The sequence below is a fragment of the Mastigoproctus giganteus genome, chromosome 12, assembly GCF_048544385.1.
Source record: "Mastigoproctus giganteus isolate SK-2022 chromosome 12, ASM4854438v1, whole genome shotgun sequence".
NCBI lineage: Eukaryota > Metazoa > Arthropoda > Arachnida > Uropygi > Thelyphonidae > Mastigoproctus > Mastigoproctus giganteus.
The window spans coordinates 170,013,250-170,034,031 of NC_143586.1; the positions used below are offsets into that span (position 1 = coordinate 170,013,250).

Consider the following 20,782-nt stretch of genomic DNA (forward strand, 5'->3'; position numbering starts at 1 on the left):
AAAATCTCATCCTCTACTTCAGGAGTCGTAGATCTTGATTATCCTCTGTCAGCAGCACGAGGTGTAAAGGTCCCATGTTCACAAAGGTGGCGATGGATACCTTCAAACGTTTTCCTGTCTGGGCATCTTCATTCTGGGAACCTTTCGTGGTACAAACGACGAGCCTCCAGATCATTGCCGTCCGCCAAACCGTACATAAAGTACATATCCGCTTGCTCCTAATTTGAGTACATGGTCGGAATGGAAAACCACCAGATTCTGTCAATACCTTGTGATGAAGGAAATCACCTGCCGGAGATAAGACATCCTGGTTAATAACTCGGGAACCAAGCATTTCCGGAACTATGTTGATATAAAATATTTTTATTGTCTACATATGAGGAACTCATTCCTGAAGTTATATCGTGTATTTTTGAGACACCCTGTATATTAGAACAAAGTGCTATAGAATTTATTTATACTAGAGGTTCCCAAAGTGTAAGGTGGACTAGGGTTTTTTTTGAGGGAATGTGTTGTTTTTATAAAATGCCTTTTTAATGACATATGGACCAACTATCCCACTAATCCAGGTATAAAGTGTATTTAATTTGAATATTTGAGATTAAATGTATTGAAATATATATTAATTTATAAAAGTATATGTAACTCCTGGCTAAATTTTGCCAAATCTGTTTATTCACACTTGTTCTGGAAAGAGATGAAATTTATGAAATATTTTAACAGGGGCGCAAGGTATGAAGGTGGAAACCTTTGATTTATACAAATAATAATCCTTTTGAAATAATTTTCAGTGAAGTTTATTTCAATGAAATTATTCATACCCTTGTAGTAGTTTATTGTAAGAAGATTTTACTGTATTCAGTATTTTTACCTGGTGGTAGTGGTGGCTCAAATAATGTTTCCCATGTTAACCATTAAACAATGATTAAAAATCTGAAGTTTTTTTTCCACCTGCCTAAATAAGTCAAACTTTTACTGCAAATAGTTTCTGATGCAATTTTTATTTTTATTATTATTTGTTTTATGACAGTGGTTCTCAAACTACTGAAATCTACGGACCCTTTCAAAAATCAAAAAAAGTTTACGCACCCCTTCAAATATCAAAAATAGTTTGCAGACCCCTATATATGCATACGTTATATGCATGTGTGTATACATATATATATATTACTGAAATTACGTATTGAAAAATTAATACAAATGTCCATAGTACGGCAAAACTGTAGAGCGAAAATTTAACATAAACCTAACAATTAATCGTATTTGGGAGGGTAGAGAAGGGGTAACAAGACAAACTGTATCCGAAAGCCTCCAAATAATTTAGAATATAATTTAAATCCAATTCATATAAATCCATTTTAAAATTTAAAATATAGAACCAATTGTATAACAATTTTGACAGCATCCCCCTAGTAAGATAACAGTTCCGAGAAACGTGAAATATCACCAAAAGAGACTAATCAAACTACTAAAATAAAATTTATTTTTTGCTGCATAAGGACCACCGCTATGCAAATCCTCTGCATTTGTGGCTTGATTGGAGGAAGGAGGGGCGGATAGGTCCTTTGATTGGCTCGCCTATGCGACGATTTGTCTAGCGATTGAAATGCAGTGATTCATGACCATTATTGGCCTCATTGGTCCTCTGTCGATATGGGACATAATGTTCAGTCTATTTTTATTTTATTTTGTTTTAGTAGTTTGATTAGTCTCTTTTGGTGATATTTCACATTTCTTGGAACTGGTACCCTACTAGGGGGGGGTGCTGCCAAAATTGTCACACAATTGGTTCTATATTTTAAAATGGATTTATTTGAATTGGATTTAAATTATATTCTAAATTATTTGGAGGCTTTCGGCTACAGTTTCTGTCTTGTTACCCCTTCTCTACCCTCCCAATTATGATTAATTGTTAGGTTTATGTTAAATTTTCACTCTACAGTTTTGCCATACTACGGGCATTTGTATTAATTTTTCAATATGTAATTTCAGTAATATATTGGGAATCATGTGGAGGATTTGTATTTTACTGCCTCCAATGACTACTTCATGTTTATTTATTTTCTTATTTATCTATATTATTTTTTAATGTCATTACTTATATATATATATATTTAAATAATGTTTAAAATAGTTGGAAACTGAATCTTTCATAATTAAAATAAAATAAAAAGGTTACAGCAAACATCAGAGGCAACAAAAAGCATATTCCTCTACATGATGCTTGAAATATAACCATAGAAATTAGAATAGGAATTAAAAAAAAAAATAATGCCAGCAGCATGGCAAGACAAGAGCGAAAATAATCAAAATTAAACATAATGATAAACCAACAGGGAGGGATGAGAGGGGTAACATTAGCATTAGTAGAGGCATATGATGCAAGAAAGCAAGCTTATGCAGCATCAGCAAAAAAAAACACTTCCATTTCACCCCTCCGTTCATTCGAAATACCTGTCCAGCCGAGCCTTAAATTTATTTAGGCTATCAACTTCCACAACAAGGGATGGAACTCTGTTCCACCAACGAACTACCTGCTGGCTAAAGGCAAATTTACGCACATCTATCCTACATCTGTCTTTCCTCAATTTGAATTTATGCCCTCTCAGGTGATTATTCTGAGCAGGAGGAAGAATCCCATTAGCATTGAACATGCTCAAACCGTTCAAGGCTTTATACACCTCTATCAGATCACCTCACTGGTGCCTAGTCTCCAGACACTGTAATTTGTAAAACTTAAGTCTTTCTTCGTAAGAGCAACCGTTTGTTCCATTCACTAATCTTGTTGCCTTTCTCTGTATTCGTTCCAGCAGCTCTACATCCTTCTTGAAATGAGGCCTCCAGACCTGCATACAGTACTCAAGGTTGGCCTGATCATTGCCTTATACAAGGGAATAATCGCCTCCTTATCCCTGCTAGAAAAATTCCTGTATATCATTGACAAGACACCATGAGCTACTCTTGCAGCCCATCTGCACTATTCAGAGAACTTTTTTATCTACCTACACAATTACCCCCAGGTCCAGTGTAGTACCACAGAGTGGTACTACACTGGCAGTGGTAGAGAATGAAAAAATGAAGAGAATGATACGTTGCTCTGGGGTTACTGTTTCCCATATGTTGTACTTTACATTTGTCAATGTTAAACTTCATTTGCCACCTCTCAGCCCATCTGCTTAACCTTTCCAGATCCTGTTGCAGCAGCATAGCATCAGTAGTGTCCTTAACAACCCTGCCAACCTTTATATCGTCTGCAAACTTGGACATTAAGCTTGATATACCATCATCAATATAATTTATAAATACAGAAAAGGACCCGACACTGAACCCTGAGGGACTCCACTAATAACATTAGTCCATGATGAGCAGTGTCCATTGATTACCACTCTGTCTTCTCCCCCTGAACCATCCCTTTATCCATAGCAGCAATTGCCTCCAATGCCACACTGTTCCAATTTGTGCAGCAGTTTCCATGTGCAGCAGTATCAAAAGCCTTTCTAAGATCCAAATATATAATATCAAAGTTATTCCCTACATCCAGTTCTTTTGTGACTGCATCATAGTATCCAATCATATTGGTCAGGCAAGACTTTCCCTTAACAAAACCATGCTGTGTCCGAGCTATAGCTGAAGTCTTGTCTAGATGATCCTGCAGTGCTTCTTTAATCAGTGCCTCCATTAATTTTCCTGGAACAGAAGTTAAACTAACAGGTCTATAATTACTTGTGTCAGCCTTTGATTCTCCTTTGTGAATTGGGGGTCACATTTTCACATCTCCAGTCTATGGAGATGTGAAATGATTATGGAGATGGTTATGGCTAAGGGTTTGCTTACTTCCTTTGCTGTCTCCTTTAATATAACTGGATAGATTCCATCCACCCCGGGTTTTTTTTTTTTATGTTTATCCTCAACAATTTCTCCTCCACTTTCCTCTCAGTTATTACAAAATCATCTAGCTCACTGCCAGAGTTTACTTCACCTCTGGCATTCCCCTTCCTGAATAACTCCTCATGTGTGAATGTAGATGCAAAATACTCGTTTAGTTTCTTAGCTATCTGAGCAGGATCCTCAACTGTTGAACCATTAATATCCAGTGGACCAATCTGATTCATCCCTTTCCTTCTAAAGTTTACATAGGTAAAGAACTCTTTTCTGTTTTTCTTTGCATCCTTTGCCAAGGATTTCTCATAATCTGCCTTTGCCTGCCTAATCTCCTTTGTGACTTGGTTACAGACCAACTTATATCTATCATAGGGTTCCATGTCACCCATTAATTTGTATGTATCCCATGCATTTTTCTTCTCTACCATATGTCTCATTAGTTCATCTGACAACCATTTAGGCCTGAACCTTGAACAATATTTCTTGGTTGGTATGTAAAGCCTGGTAGCTTCCAAGATTAGTTCCTTGAATGCTTCCCATTTAGAATTTGCTGTTGGTAACATCATCAGTTGGTCCCACTGTATAGAATTTAAATACTGTCTCAGACCATCATAGTCGCCTTTACGAAAACAAAAACCCTTCCCTTTACCTCTGATGGTAGTTACTTCCTTGAGTAAATCCCACTTCAGCACACTGTGATCACTGCCACCTGGTGGTTCCTTTATCTGTAGATTCTTAATGCATGAAGAATCACTACTGATAATCAGATCAAGAGTATTACTCCCTCTAGTTGCCTCCCGAACATGCTGGTGTAGAAAACAATCATCCAATAAATCCACAAAAGCCTTGCTAGTGTGTGAGTGACCAACCCACAAATTCCAGTCAATATCTGGGAAATTAAAATCCCCCATTATAAGACTCTCTGATTTACTGGCCCACTCTATTTCCCTGTACAGTATCTTATTATACTCATCAGAGTCATTAGGCCTATAGCACACTCCTACTCTCAATTTTGATTTACCTATGCTTATGTCACACCAAACTGACTCGACACTGCCCTGTCCATCGATGTTGACTGGCTTCACTTCCTTGGATTTTGTGTGTTTCTTAACTAATAGCATAACCCCTCCTCCCTTCCTATCCTGTCTATCCTTTCTGTAGACGTTGTACTCCCCAAATTCCAGTTCTGCATTCCTTATATCTGTGTGTCACCACGTCTCTGATATCCAAACAATATCTGCCTTTCATGTTTTGAGCAATACCTCAAATTCATCAAATTTATTTACTAAACTCCTAGCATTGGTGTACACGCAAGTATACATGCACCTGTTTCTATTCTTAGCTACCCTAACACAACCCATGTGTTTACTTGTACCGCAATGACTTCCAGCAGTCTCTGAAATATCCTGCATCTTGTTTTTCAGGCTTCTGCTCATTCCAATAGAAGCAGTGCAAGAATCTCTTTCACCTCTGCCAGTGGCTACTGTTAATCTATTAGTCTTTGTTTCCCCCCAAGCTAGCAGTTTTCCGACCCACCTAACACTGCCTCGATAGCATCAGCAAATATTCTTGCACCCTTTCTATTTAAGTGTATCCCATCCCTGTAGAAGCAATCTCTTCTGTTAACAAGTACAGTCCAGGCTGAAAAAAATTCTACCCCTTGAGCCTTGCACAATCTTTCCAGGGCCGAATTGATCGACAAGGCTCTCATCATATACTCCCTCCTATCGTGTCTGGGCAGAATTGCAGACACTTTCAAATTCAACCCTACTTCACGGCTTTTTTCAACAGTGACCTGTACTTGTTAAGTAGTAGTATACTTAGATTCATCTCTGATCCCTGTCAGATGGCAGTTGTATTCACTGGGTATAGTGTTCCTTGCTGAAATGGACTGTATTTGTTGGGGGAGGGCTGCGAAAATCTTGATGGGAAGGCAGGGGACAATAAGAGTGAAATTCTTAGAAACCAGGCCATCACAGAAATCCAAATGTTCTGAAAAAAAATATATTAAATATTTTTTTATTCTTGAAAAATGCCCAAAAAACCTACTACTTAATGTTGCAGGTGCTGGCAGCCAATGTGCAAGGACCACTTGAATAGTGTGGTATATACCAGTGCTTATACTTTGTGCCTGCATTAGATTATTCTGAATAAGCTGAGTGACTAGCAGTTTTTTTTTTTTTTTGTTAATTGTTATTTAGTTGAATTTATTAGAATTTCATTACACTGTTGTTGTTATTTGGTTTTTAGGAGCATTAGCAACTAAGGCCATGTTGCTCCGGGGATATGTGTTGGTCATTTCCTGACCTTTCAGCATCCTCCGTATTTGGTGGTCACGGACTCGAACCCCGGTCTAATCAAGAAGCGTGTGCTGTGCACTGCTGCTCCTGCCCACCTGGCTATGGAGGTGCCCATAGCCACAGAAAAGGACCCGACACTGAATCCTGAGGGACTCCACTAATAACATTAGTCCATGATGAGCAGTGTCCATTGATTACCACTCTGTCTTCTCCCCCTCAACCATCCCTTTATCCATAGCAGCAATTTGCCTCCAATGCCACACTGTTCCAATTTGTGCAGCAGATTTCTTACACTGTATAAGAAAAAAAAAGTTTGCTTCTATTTAAATGTTTAATGTATTTTTTGTATTGAATCGAAGTCATTGGTTTTTCCTTTAGTGTCATTGTTTTGGCAGCAGTTAATGGGTTTACATTTATATGACTATTTCATAAGTACATAGCAATACTGTGATATATAAGTCTGTAGTGGCATAAATTAGTTTTTCCTTTTTTTTCTTTTTAATAAGCAATTTGCAATAGCTATCAAACAATAGTGTAACATCCCCACATTTGTTCTGCTATGTTTATGGATATTATATAGGTTTGAAGCAGGAAAAGCATAGCATTGGCAACAAGAGCAAGCATTGCTTATGAAGCCTGTTTTGGAATGCTTATAGGTGAACAAAACAAGATATGGGCACCTTATTTCTGATGTGGTGGATGCAGGTCAACATTAGAGGCATTGTTTCATAATAGTTGTGAGTATATGATGTTTGCCGTACCTTGAATTCAGAGAAAGCCCACAAATCGTCATGAATGCTGCTATTTTATATGGTGGCTATATCAAAGTATACCTTGCAAACTCAGAAGGAACTCCCAGCATCTTGAAGTTCCCACAGGCATCCCGCTGCACTGTTCATACGATCACTTACCTCAGGGGCTCACATCTGGTGAGTATGGGCTTGGCACACCCAGGGTCCTGAGCTGGATATCATCATTCTTCCCTTTCTTGGTGATTTCTTTCTACTTCTCTCTCTCTCTCTCTCTCTCTCTCTCAGGATAATAGGGAAATTTTTTTTTTTTTGGCCGATGCAGCATAAGCCCCAGGCTTCCTTGCACCATATGGCTAATATTAATAACATACCATCCTTTATTGTTCCGCTAAACCCAATCTACCCTCCAGTGAAGCATCTTCAGAATTTGATGAAGAACCAGTAAATAGGAGAATTGGGATCATACCTCAGAAGCTTGTTCGAATAAAACACAATCATCAAGAACTGGATGATTTAAAGAGGGACTTAGGTCTAACCAAATCCCACGCAGTACTCCTACTACTGTGAAATCTCATTTAAAAGAGCGGAATTTACAGGATTGCAGCTGCAAATTTTCAGTGTACAGAAAAAGACGTCCTGATGCACATTATTACGCTGCTACTTTATGTTTCATGACTATAACATTAGCATTAGAAGAGGGAAGGGTTTTTTCTTTCGTAAAGGCGACTGCAGTGGTCTGAGACAGTATTTAAATTCTATACGGTGGGACCAACTAATGATATTACCAACAGCAAATTCTAAATGGGAAGCATTCAAAGAAATAATCTTGGAAGCTACTAGGCTTTTCATACCAACTAAGAAATATTGTTCAAGATTTAGGCCTAAATGGATGTCAGATGAACTAATGAGACATGTGGCAGAGAAGAAAAATGCATGGTATACATATAAATTAATGGGTGATACAGAAGCCTATGATAGATATAAACTGGTCTGTAACCAAGTCACAAAGGAGGTTAGGCAGGCAAAGGCAGATTACAAGAAATCTTTGGCAAAGGATGCAAAGAAAAACAGCAAAGAGTTCTTTATTTATGTAAACTCTAGAAGGAAGGGGGATGAATCAGATTGGTCCACTGGATATTGATTGTTCAACTGTTGATGATCCTGCTCAGGTAGCTAACAAACTAAATGAGTATTTGCATCTACATTCACACATGAGGAGTTATTCGGGGTGGGGGGGGATGCCAGAGGTGAATTAAACTCTGGCAGTGAGCTAGATGATTTTGTGATAACTGAGCAAAGTGGAGGAGAAATTGTTGATGATAAACATAAAGGCACCTGGGGTGGATGGAATCTATCCAGTTATATTAAAGGAGGCAGCAAAGGAAGTAAGCAAACCCTTAGCCATAATTACAAGAGCTTCCTTGGACTCAGGGGAGGTACCCGTAGACTGGAGATGTGCAAATGTGACCCCAATTCAAAAAGGAGGAACAAAGGCTGACACAAGTAATTATAGACCTGTGAGTTTAACTTCTGTTCCAGGAAAATTAATGGAGGCACTGGTTAAAGAAGCACTGCAGGATCATCTAGACAAGACTTCAGTTATAGCTCGGACACAGCATGGTTTCGTTAAGGGAAAGTCTTGCCTGACCAATTTGATTGGATACTATGATGCAGTCACAAAAGAACTGGATGCAGGGAATAACTTTGATATTATGTATTTGGATCTTAGAAAGGCTTTTGATATTGTTGCACATGGAAGACTGCTGCACAAATTGGAGCAGTGTGGCATTGGAGGCAAATTGCTGCTATGGATAAAGGGATGGTTGAGGGGGAGAAGACAGAGTGGTAATCAATGGACACTACTCATCGTGGATTAATGATATTAGTGGAGTTCCTCAAGGTTCAGTGTTGGGTCCATTGTTGTTTTCTGTATTTATAAATGATACTGATGATGGTATATCAAGCTTAACGTCCAAGTTTGCAGACGATATAGAGGTTGGCAGGGTTGTTAAGGATGCTACTGATGCTATGCTACTGCAACAGGATCTGGAAAGGTTTAGCAGATGGGCTGAGAGGTGGCAAATGAAATTTAACATTGACAAATGTACAGTACTGCATATGGGAAGCAGTAACCCCAGAGTAACGTATCAACTGTGTCATACCACACTGACAGTGGTAGAAAATGAAAAGGGCCTGAGGGTAATTGTGCAGGCAGATATGAAGTTTTCTGAGTAGTGCAGACTGTCTGCAAGAGTAGGTCATGGTGTCTTGTCAATGATATACAGGAATTTTTCTAGCATGGATAAGGAGGTGATTATCCCTCTGTATAAGGCAATGGTCAGGCCAGGCCACACCTTGAGTATACTGTATATAGGTCTGGAGGCCTCATTTCAGAGCTGCTGGAGCGAGTGCAGAGAAGGGCAATAAGATTAGTGAATGGAACAAAGGGATGCTCTTATGAAGAAAGGTTTAAATTTTGCAAGTCACAGTGTTTAGAGATTAGGCACCTGTGAGGTGATCTGATTGAGGTGTATAAAGCCTTGAATGGTTTGAGCATGCCCAATGCTGATGGGATTCTTTCTCTTGCTTGGAAAAATCAACTGAAAGGGCATAAATACTTCAAATTGAGGAAAGACAGTTGTAGGATAGATGTGCAGAAGTTTGGCTTTAACTTGCATGTGGTTGATTGCTGGAACAAACTTCCATCTGTCATTGTAGAAGTTGGTAGCTTAAATAGATTCAAGGCAGAACTAGACAAACATTTGCAGCATGTGGATGGTTGAAATTAGAAGATTTGTTTTTTTTTTTTGGCTGATTCTATATAAGTTTGGTTTCTTGCATCATCATGTGCCTATGCTAATGCTATACAAGAAAGCAAGCTTATATAGCATTGGCCAAAAAAAACCCCTTCCCGTTTCATCCATCCATTTTCTCCAAAAGTTTGTCTTGTTCAGCCTTGAATTTATTTAAGCTGTCAACTTCAACGACATATGGAAGTTTATTCCAGCAATCAACCACCTGCTGGCTAAAGGCAAATTTCCGCACAGCTATTCTACAACTGTCTTTCCTCAATTTGAATTTATGCCCTCACAGGTGCCAAATATGAACAAGTGGAAGAATCCCATCAACATTGATAGTTTCTCCAATCATTCAAGGCCTTATACAGCTCAATCAGATCACCTCGCAGGTGCCTAGTCTCCAGATGCTGCATTTTGCAGAACTTAAGCCTATCTTGGTAACATCAACCCTTTGTTCCACTCACTAACCTTTGTTTCCCTTCTCTCTACAAATTCTAGTAGCTCAATATCTTTTCTTAGATGAGGCTTCCAGATCTGTATGCAGTACTCAAGGTGTGGCCTGACCATTGCCTTATACAAGAGGATAATCACCTCCTTATCCCTGATAGCAAAATTCCTATTTGTCATTGACAAAACCCCATGAGCTACTCTTGCAGCCTGTCTAGAAAACTAGACTGGCTGCAAGAAAACTTCATATCTGACTGCACAATTACCCCCAGGTCTTTTTCATTCTCCGCTATGCTGAGTATAGTTCCACACAGTTGATATGTTACTCTGCTATCAATATGCGATACTTTGCATTTGTCAATGTTAAACTTCATTTACCACCTCTCAGCACATTTACTCAACTTTTCTAGATGCTGTTGCAGTAGTGAGCAGTCCTTACTGTCAATAACAAGCCTACGAACCTTCGTGTTGTCTACAAACTTGGACATTAAGCCCGATATACCTTCATCAATATCATTGATAAATACAGAAAACGACAATGGGCCCAACACAGATCCCTTATGAACTCCACTAATAACATTAGTCCATGAAGAGCAGAGTCCTTTGAATAGCACTCTGTCTTCTCCTGCTCAACCATTCTTTTATCTGTTGTAACAACTTGCCCTTATTACCATACTGCTCCAACTTGTACAGTAGTTTTCCATGTGCAACAGTATCAAAAGCTTTCCTAAAATCCAAGTATATGATATCAAAATATTATTTAAGCTGTCAATTTCTACAACAACAGATGGAAGTTTTTTTCCAGAAATAGACCAACTGCTGGCTAAAGGCAAATTTCCGCATATCTATTCTGCAATTTTCTTTCCTCGATTTGAATTTATGCCCCATCAGGTGCTGTCAAATGTGATCTTTATAGAGAAATTGTTATTTGTCACAGTCCAGAAGAATGGGATCTGTTTTCATAGATAATTTTAAACCTTGAAAGCTGTGTTGCTTCACAAGGGAATATACACCCATCAGTTTTACACTCTGTTCATATTAAAAAGGACTTCGGAAATCTGAAGCTAGTTTTAGAAAAGATTGACTACAACCAATATAAGAGAACTGTCTATAAGGGCTTCAAGATGCTGAAGCTCCTTCTGGGTTTGCAAAGTTGTTCCATTCTCTTTCTTTTTTTGCCTTTTTTTGGACAGTAGATCTGCAGGAGAAGAGAACGGTCTGGAGAATTGAGTTTCAGAATGGCACATGCAATAGTAAACAGTCCTGTTTAGCAAAGAAAGTCTTGCTTCCATCACTCTATATCAAGTTGGAAAGTTTAGACAATTGAAATTTCCAACTTGAAATTGAAATGGTTGAAAAAAATTAATTTGTTAAAGCACTGGATCCTCAAGATGACACTTTCAACTTTATACAATCTGTTTTCAAAACTGGAAAGTGATTATAAATCAACAAGGGGATACAAAGTTCTGCAATGAGTACTAGCATGTGTAATCAAGTTACTCAGGGAGTTAGGTAGGCTATGGCAGATTATGAGAACTGTTTGACTAAGAGTACAAAGAAAAGCAGCAAGAAAGTCTTTGTTTCATTAATTTAGAAAAAAAAAGTGTAAATCACATTGTTTTATTAATCTAGAAAGAAAGGGATCGATCAGATTGATTCAGTGAGTATTAATGTTATAACTATTGTTGATCCTGTACAGATTGTTGATAAATTGAATAAATATTTTGCATATGTAGATGAAATTTTGCTCATAAAGCTTTTTTAGAGATGAGGTTAGCAGAAGCTTGTCTGATACTGATTGGGTCTTAAATTATTTTATAATATACAGAGTAAACTGGAAGAGAAATTGCTGCAGCCAAAGGTGAACCAAGTGCCTGGTGCTGATGAAATATATCCAGTTATATTAAAAGCTGATAAAAGTTTAGGGAAAAAAGCCTTAAAGTGAAAAATTCAAACTATAACATTGTTCAGTGTGAATGCATCATTGGTATAGTTGAATTTTCAGACAAACTGAAGTTTGTACATTAGGCATCATTATTATAATATTTTAAAATTGTGAAATCCTACATGATTTGCCTTCCTCTTATTTTGAATACATAACACTGAACCATTAGAGAAGTCTGCTGTTACTTATTCTCATTTGATTACCATATACCATGTGTTTATTAAGTTGATTTATTAATACTTTTATACACAGTATGAGAGTGCAAATAAGTCACAACCAGGTTGTCAATTCCTATACTTTGAGCACTTACTTGTCCACTAGAAAAGCCAAATAGCTTCTAGACAGTGCTGTATGTGTGGTGGTAATGATACTAGTACTCAATGACGTCACAGTAGACATTCTGTAATGGGGAAAGGTTAAGAGAAAGGCATCTTGTTGTGGATTCACAATATGAAATGTTATAATAATGATGCCTAATATGCAAACTTTGGTTTGTCTTGAAATTCCATGGTGTAGTAATGATGCATTTGCACATAATGTCACAAATTAATTGGAAAGTTTTTGCAGCTCCAGCTAATAGAGAAGTTTTCTAAATTTCTGTTTTTTTATTGACTTAAATTGGCATATTAATTTATTTTCTAGAGTTGCTTTGTAACAATAACTTTAGTTTAATTTGAACTTAGATAGAGATTTTGTAGGTTATTACTTAGTATTGGTAAGGGTATCTAATCCACGTGTTGGATAAGTTTTGTAGTTCCTGCGAACGCTAAGTTTCTAATTATATTTAGCCAGTTTATTGACTTAATTGTTAGATTAAATTATTTTCTATAAGTAGTTTATAGATCTAGTCAAGCTCCGTGGTTTATTTTGAATTTAGATAGCGCAATTTTGAAAGTAATTAATACCTCGTGTCCATAGATTTACCGTTCGTTACTTGCTGCCATTGTTATACGATACAACATATACCCCGAACTAGATAGCGTAAGGTTAAACGGAAAACTAGATAGCGAGTATAGTGGTATCAATTAATCAGTAAAATTTACTAATCTTATTAAATTTCATTGTCAATTAAATTATACTTTTTTAACTAAATACATATAACGACCTAGTTTTTACAAACGTAACATTGTAAATTAATACATATAACTTGACAGGAGATAAGAAAGTCATATAACATAACTCGGAGATAATATTTGATACTGAAATACATATATATAGTGTTATAACTGCATTGGGATATAAGTTTAGGGTTATATTTTGTATTGGAATTTTATTTGAAATTGAATAGAAATCATGATTCAGAGCAGCAAAGCAAAAGGCTCAAACTAATGGGAATGCTGTGGCTCAGGGGAGAACTGAGGGGGGATTGGCCTCTGAATCAGAGCCTTTTGAAATGAACTGCTTGTTTGATGTTTATGGACAATCAGGAATGGGACATGATATTGCCAAGGGGAATGTCTTTGTGTGTGTGTGTGTGCATGATGTAAGAAGTGTGAGGAAATCAGGTGCCAACTCTGTTGTTATGGGCCTATATGAGAGCTTGAAAGACAGGGTGGATGCCCTTGAAGGATTTAAATTGAGGGGCCCATCAAACTCTCAGCTGCCCACATCAATACCAGCGTTTGCACTTGAATATCACACAACACAAAGGCACCCTCCCCAAGGCAGAATGTGCTGGTCCCAAAGGAACTAGTTGTTGTCGGTGACTATTGTCAGGGAAATGAGGAACATATTGTGCAAAAAGGATAGGTGGAACAGGACCAGGGTATGTCTGCCATGGGCAAAGGTTGATGACGTCATAGAGCAGATATCTTTTAAGAGCACAAAGGATTATATTGTTGTACACATTAATTACTTAACAAGTACAGATCAATATTGAAAAAAAGTGAGTTAGGGTTGAATTTGAAAGTGTCTGCCCAGACACAATAGGAGGGAGTATATGATTAGAGCCTTGTTGATCAGTTTGGCCCTGGAGAGATTGTTCAAGGCCCAAGGGGTAGAATATTTCTCAGCCTGGTCTATGTTTGTTAACAGGAGAGACTGCTTCTACAGGGATGGGATACCCTTAAATAGAAAGGGTGTAAGAATATTTGCTGATGCTATTGAGGCAGAGTTGGGGGGGGATACATGGACTAATAGATTAACAATAGCCGCTGGCAGAGGTGAAAGTGATTCTTGCACTGCTTCTATTGAAATGCAATTGAGCAGCAGCCTGGAAAGCAAGGCAATGGGGATTTCCAGGACTGCTAGGAGTCATAGTGGAACAAGTAAATACATAGGCTGTGTTAGGGTAACTAAGAGTAGAAACAGGCGCATATATATACTTGCATGTACACCAAATCTAGGAGTATAGTTAATAAATTTGATGAGCTCAAGTGCTAGTCAAGACATCAAAGGCAGATATTGTTGGGATATCAGAGACGTGTCACACAGATATAAGCAGAGCAGAATTGGAATTTGGGGTGTACAATGTGTACAGACAGGAAGGGAGGAGTGGTTATGCTGTTAGTTAAGAAACACATAAAATCTAAGGAAGTTCATCCAATTGATGTTGTGGACAATGCAATGTTGAGTCTGTTTGGTGTGACATAAGCACTGGGAAAGGAAAAATGAGAATAGGTGTGTGTTATATGCCTAATGAATCTGATGAGTATAATGAGCAATTGTGTAGAGAAATAGTGGGCCATTAATCAGTGTCTTATAATGGGGGAATTTAATTTCCCAGAGATTGACTGTAATTTGTGGGTTGGTCACTTGCACACTAGCAAGGCTTTTGTGGATTTATTGGATGATTGTTTTCTACATCAGCATGTTCGGGAGGCAAATAGAGAGAGCAATACTCTTGATCTGATTATCAGTAGTGATTCTTTGTGCATTAAGAATCTGCAGATTCTTAAACTAGGTGGCAGTGATCACAGTGTACTGAAGTGGGATTTACCCAAAGAGGTAACTACCATCAGGGATAAAGGGAAGGGTTTTTGCTTTCGTAAAGGTGACTATGGTGGTCTGAGACAGTATTTAAATTCTATATGGTGGGACCAACTGATGATGTTACCAACATAAAATTCAATATGGGAAGCATTCAAAGAATTAATCTTGGAAGCTACTAGGCTTTTCATACCAACTAAGAAATATTGTTCAAGGTTTAGGCCTATATGGATGTCAGATGAACTAAGTAGACACAGAAGCCTATGATAGATATAAGCTGGTCTGTAACCAAGTCACAAAGGAGGTTGGGCAGGCAAAGGCAGATTACGAGAAATATTTGGCAAAGGATGCAAAGAGTTCTTTACTTATGTAAACTCTAGAAGGAAGGGAATGAATCAGATTGGTCCACTGGATATCAATGGTTCAACTGTTGATGATCCTGCTCAAGTTACTAACAAACTAAATGAATATTTTGCATCTACATTCACACATGAGGAGTTATTCAGTGAGGGGAATGCCAGAGGTGTATTAAACTCTGGCAGTAAGCTAGATAATGTTGTAATAACTGAGAGTAAATTGGAGGGGAAATTGTTGAAGATAAACATAAGAAAGGCACCTGTGGTGGATGGAATCTATCCAGTTATATTAAAGGAGGCAGCAAAGGAAGTAAGCAAACTCTTAGCCATAATTATGAGAGCTTCCTTGGACTCAAGGGACTCCTTGGGTTTGTTAAGGGGAAGTCTTGTCTGACCAATTTGATTGAATACTATGATGAAGTCACAGGAACTGGATGCAAAGAATAATTTTTATATCATATATTTGGATCTTAGAAAGGCTTTTAATACTGTTGCACATGGAAGACTGCTGCACAAATTGGAGCAGTGTGGCATTGGAGGCAAATTGCTGCTATGGTTAAAGGGATGGTTGAGTGGGAGAAGACAGAGTGGTAATCAATGGACACTGCTCTTCGTGGACTAATGTTATTAGTGGAGTCCACCAGGGTTCATTGTTGTTTTCTGTATTCATTAATGATATTGATGATGGTATATCAGGCTTAATGTCTAATTTTGCAGACAATATGAAGGTCGGTAGGGTTGTTAATGACAGTAATGACAGTACGCTGCTGCAATGGGATCTAGAAAAGTTGAGCAGATGTGCTGAGAGATGGCAATTGAAGTTTAACATTGACAAATGTAAAGTATTGCATGTGGGAAGCAGTAACCCCCAGAGTAACGTATCAATTGTGTGGTACTAAACTGACAGTGGTAGAGAGTGAAAAGGTCCTGGGGGTCATTGTGCAGGTAGATATGAAGTTTTCTGAGCAGTGCAGACGGTCTTCAAGGGTAGCTCATGGTGTCTGGTCAATGATATACAGGAATTTTTCTAGCAAGGTTAAGGAGGTGATTATTCCCATGTATTAGTCAATGGTCAGGCCACACCTTGAGTACTGTATACAGGTCTGGAGGTCTCATTTTAAGAAGGATGTAGAGCTGTTGGAATGAGTGCAGAGAAGGGCAATAAGATTAGTGACTGAAACAAAGGGTTGTGCTTACGAAGAAAAGCTTAAATTTTGCAATTTATAGTGTCTGGAGACTAGGCACCTGTGAGGTGATCTGATAGAGGTGTATAAAGCCTTGAATGGTTTGAGCATGCTCAATGCTGATGGGATTTTTCCTCTTGGTCAGAATAATTGCTTGAGAGGATATATTCAAATTGAGGAAAGACAGTTGTAGGATATATGGGTGGAAGTTTGCCTTTAGCTAGTGGGTGGTTGATTGCTGGAACAGAGTTCCATCTGTCGTTGTAGAAATTGATAGCTTAAACAGATTCAAGGCAGAACTAGACAAACATTTGGAGCGAGTGGATGGGTGAAATGAGGATATGCGTGTGTTTTTTTTTTTTTTTTGGCTGATGATATATAAGTTTGCTTCCTTGCATCGTGTGCCCTTGCTTATACTAATATATGCTGCAAAAGAAGCAGTTAAACCTTTAGCCATCATAATGAGAACCAAATTTAACCTTTGCATCCAGAGAAACTGGATGCAAAGGTTAAATTTGACTTAATATACTCATATTTCAATAAAGCTTTTGATACTATACTACATTTATGAATGTTGTTTAAATTGGAGCAGCAAAGTATTAGGGATAACATGCTACTATATGATGGTTAAGTGGTAGGAGACAAAGAGTGACTAGAAATGGCTGCAGCTCTTCATGAACTAACGTGATAACTGGGGTTCCATAGGGTTTGGTTTAGTCTCCTGCTGTGTTAAATAATTGTTAATGATACTGATGTGGTATTTCAAGTTTGATAAGGGCATGGTGGTTGTTGTTGGTAATGAGTTTAATGACACAAGGGCTACTAAGACCAAATTGTGTCTGTTCATCGTTTATAGACAAGAAGCATATCGTTAGAGATGTTAAATTATATGCTTCTGTACAATCGAATATGTTTTGGATACAATAAAAGTTCTTCAATATTTGCTTCATTTCCTAAGAAATTAGATAAATCAGGTGATGTATTCAATGTGGAGAGTGACTGAAAAGTATTTGACTGGATGGTTGAATGTAAGGGACAATCAATTAGAAAATGATGGACCATAAGTAGCATCTGACAGGATGAGCACTGAGGTGGATTTTCTCCCAATAATAGGAAGAGATGAGTATGATGAGTGTGTCTAATTCTGAGTCTTGCCAGTACCACTTCCTCTTGTTTGTTTCGTCGGAAGCCAGCTCTTCATGAACTGACGTGATAACTGGGGTTCCATAGTTTGGTTTAGGTAAAGTTTGTTTGTGTTACTTTTCCAGATCCGTGCCCATTTATCATAACACACTGTGTATGACTGACTTATAGTCAGTGTAAGGAACCTGAGAACGTTGTGACAGAGCGGGTTGAGGATGTTTAGCAGCAAAGTCAGCACTTTCATTTCCTGGAATACCAGAATGGCCAGGGATCCAGCAAAAACTGATTGACTGATTGGACACACTGCAGGAGAATAGCTGAGAATGAATCTGTTTCAATGTAGGATGAGAAGAGAAATTCTTCCTTATGGCAGAGACAGCACTGAGGGAGTCTGTGTAAATTATGGCAGATGAGATGGAAAGCTCAATAATCTTACTAAGTGCTAACTTAATGTCATATAATTCAGCTGTGAAGATAATGCAAGCTAGTGGTAGTGTGGCTGAAATTGAAATACATAAAGGAAAAGCTGCTACAGCATCTATCAAACTCAGTTTTGGAACCATCTGTATAAATTTTATAGGCATGGTTGTTCATAGTAGCATTTGCTGAATGTAACTGTCTGATATTGTAGGGAGGTATAATATTTTTTCCCTACTGGAGAAAGTGTATATCTTGAGACACAGAGACATATGTCCAAGCTGAAACAGGTGCAGTTGTGTTTTGAAAAATTTCATTTCAATTGATGCTCCAGCTCTGAACAATCTTTGATCCTGAGCAAGGCAGGTCTATTTTCATTTGGCTTGCTCTCATAGAAGGATTCCCACCAAGTATTATAAAGATACTCCCAACTTGGGTGCAGTGGTAGACTCTGAATCTTAGCAGTGTAGTGGAGCAGTAGTGTTTTTCTATGCAGGTATAATGGGGGATCTTGCACTTCAATAAAAAGATTTTAGATCAGAGAAGTCCTGAAAGTTCCCAGGGCAGTCCTCAGAGCACTGTGATGGATCACATTTAGCCATTTTAAAGTAGCGCTCCTGGCAGAATCATGCACTGGACAACCATAATCTAGCCGTGAATGGATTAAACTTCTGTAAAGATGTAGCAAAGTATACCGATCAGCTCCCCATGACATCGACGAGAAGTGGGCATGGTTAATGACAGTAATCAGGGGTGCACTACTTCAGTTATGCATTTGTTGTTTTTATGAAGTACTTTTTAAAATGAAATATAGACAAACCACTAATCCAAGTATGAGGCATATTTTATTTCAATATTTGAAATATATTAATTTATAAAAGTATGTACAGGTAACCCTCGTATAACAAGGTTATTAATAGGTTCCTATAAAATGTAGTTGCGCGAAACCGTGTTAAAAGTACAAAGGGGGGGTTACGTTCCAAAAGCTAAAAAAAATACACTATTTCATTAACAAAACTAACAAAAATACACCATTCTAGATTTCGTATATCTTCTGCTTTCTTTAAAAAAAAATCAGTAATCTGGGTTTGTTTGCCTTTGCTTGATAAATCTTTGTGAATTTAATTGTATGGAACTAAGCATTTTTGAAGCTCCCTTTTGAACTTTGGGCTCCTTTCATTCAAGAATCTGCATTCAAAAAATAAGATTCTAATTGCTCGGCTAACTTTGTGTTCCCCTTTGCTTTTTAGTGTAAAATTTGGATTTTTAGAATTTTCATCAGCGCTATCATCATCTGAAATGATTTGGTTTTACAAACTCCGATGCCATTTGCACCAAATCTGCTATGCCAGCCTCTTTTTCTACCAGTAATTCTTGAAAATCTTCAGTGATCATATCTTTTTTTTATTTTTTTGGAGCACCAACGACTAAGGCCATGTTGCTCTGTGTATATTGTCAATAAATTGCATGTATCCTGAGGTCGGTTTTTTGTTTTGCTTAACGAAAAACCAGAGTTTTGGGGAGGAAAAACCTTGCTACCCTTGCCCAAGCCCTACTAACTCAGCCATGTTGTGAAAAAGAACCATAAAACTTCCTCCCTTCATTGACGGTATTCAAACTCTGGTCTTTTCCAGCTGGTGTGGGGAGGAGGGTGATTCTATCAGCTGTGCTACCCATGAGGGCTTCAGTAGTCATATCATCAAAACCTTCCCCTCCTACCAACGTAGCAAGTTCTACTATCACACCAATTCCCTTTTCTGCCAATTCGACCATATTTCCTGAATGAACTGACTCTGGCCATACATTTTTCCATGCTCATTTAATGTTGATGGTTTTACTTCTTTCAGTGATAAAGATTCTGATACAGTCCACAATTGAGAAATGTTTCCATGTCTCCATTACTTCAATAGATTCCGACTCAACTTTTTCCAAAATCCATTGTAACGATTTTCTGATGTAATGAGTTTTAAAGGTGGATATAATGCCTTGATATAATGGCTGAATGAAAGAAGTATTAACCCAGTACAACTGTGGCGGTAGGAACATAACTTCAGCGTTTAGATGACATCTTTTGGATGGCCTGGTGTGCTATCCCAAGAGTAATAAAACTTTGAAATCTAGATTTTTTCACAAGTTCAACAAGTACAAGTTCAATAGCACAGAATGTAATAGAGTGAAACTGTGTTATATAAGTACCATGTTTTGCGAGGATTGCCGCAATTTATTAATCGTGTTAGAGCAAAACCATGTTGTATTGTAGAAGTACCGTGTTATACGGGGGTTGCCTGTATAGTCAAATCTGTTTAATTGCACTGGATGGTAAGCTTGAATTTTATGAAATATGTTAAGGGATGGAAACAAGATATTAAAGAGTGGTACTTCTGATTTATGCAATTCAACTCAATAAAAAAAAAAAAAAAAAAAAAAGTGTAGTCTGTTTTGCTTTGAGACATAGATCATAGTGCTTCCCTGTGCAGTTACTTGTGGTTTGAACTACAAGTTGAATACAAGCAAATGGAAAAGGTATTCTTCACAAATGCCATGTAATCCAAATTATAAAATAGCTTTAGCAATTTTAGATAATGAAGTAATTTTCTTCACAAATATCCTATAATTGAAATTACAAAATA

At 37.7% G+C, this 20,782-nt stretch overlaps 1 protein-coding gene across 1 annotated transcript in view; it reads left to right on the top strand.

Annotated features, from left to right (window-relative positions):
• The window catches only part of Abcd3 (ATP binding cassette subfamily D member Pmp70), a 461,674-nt gene that overhangs the window by 18,287 nt on the left and 422,605 nt on the right, over positions 1-20,782 (top strand). The window lies entirely within an intron of this gene.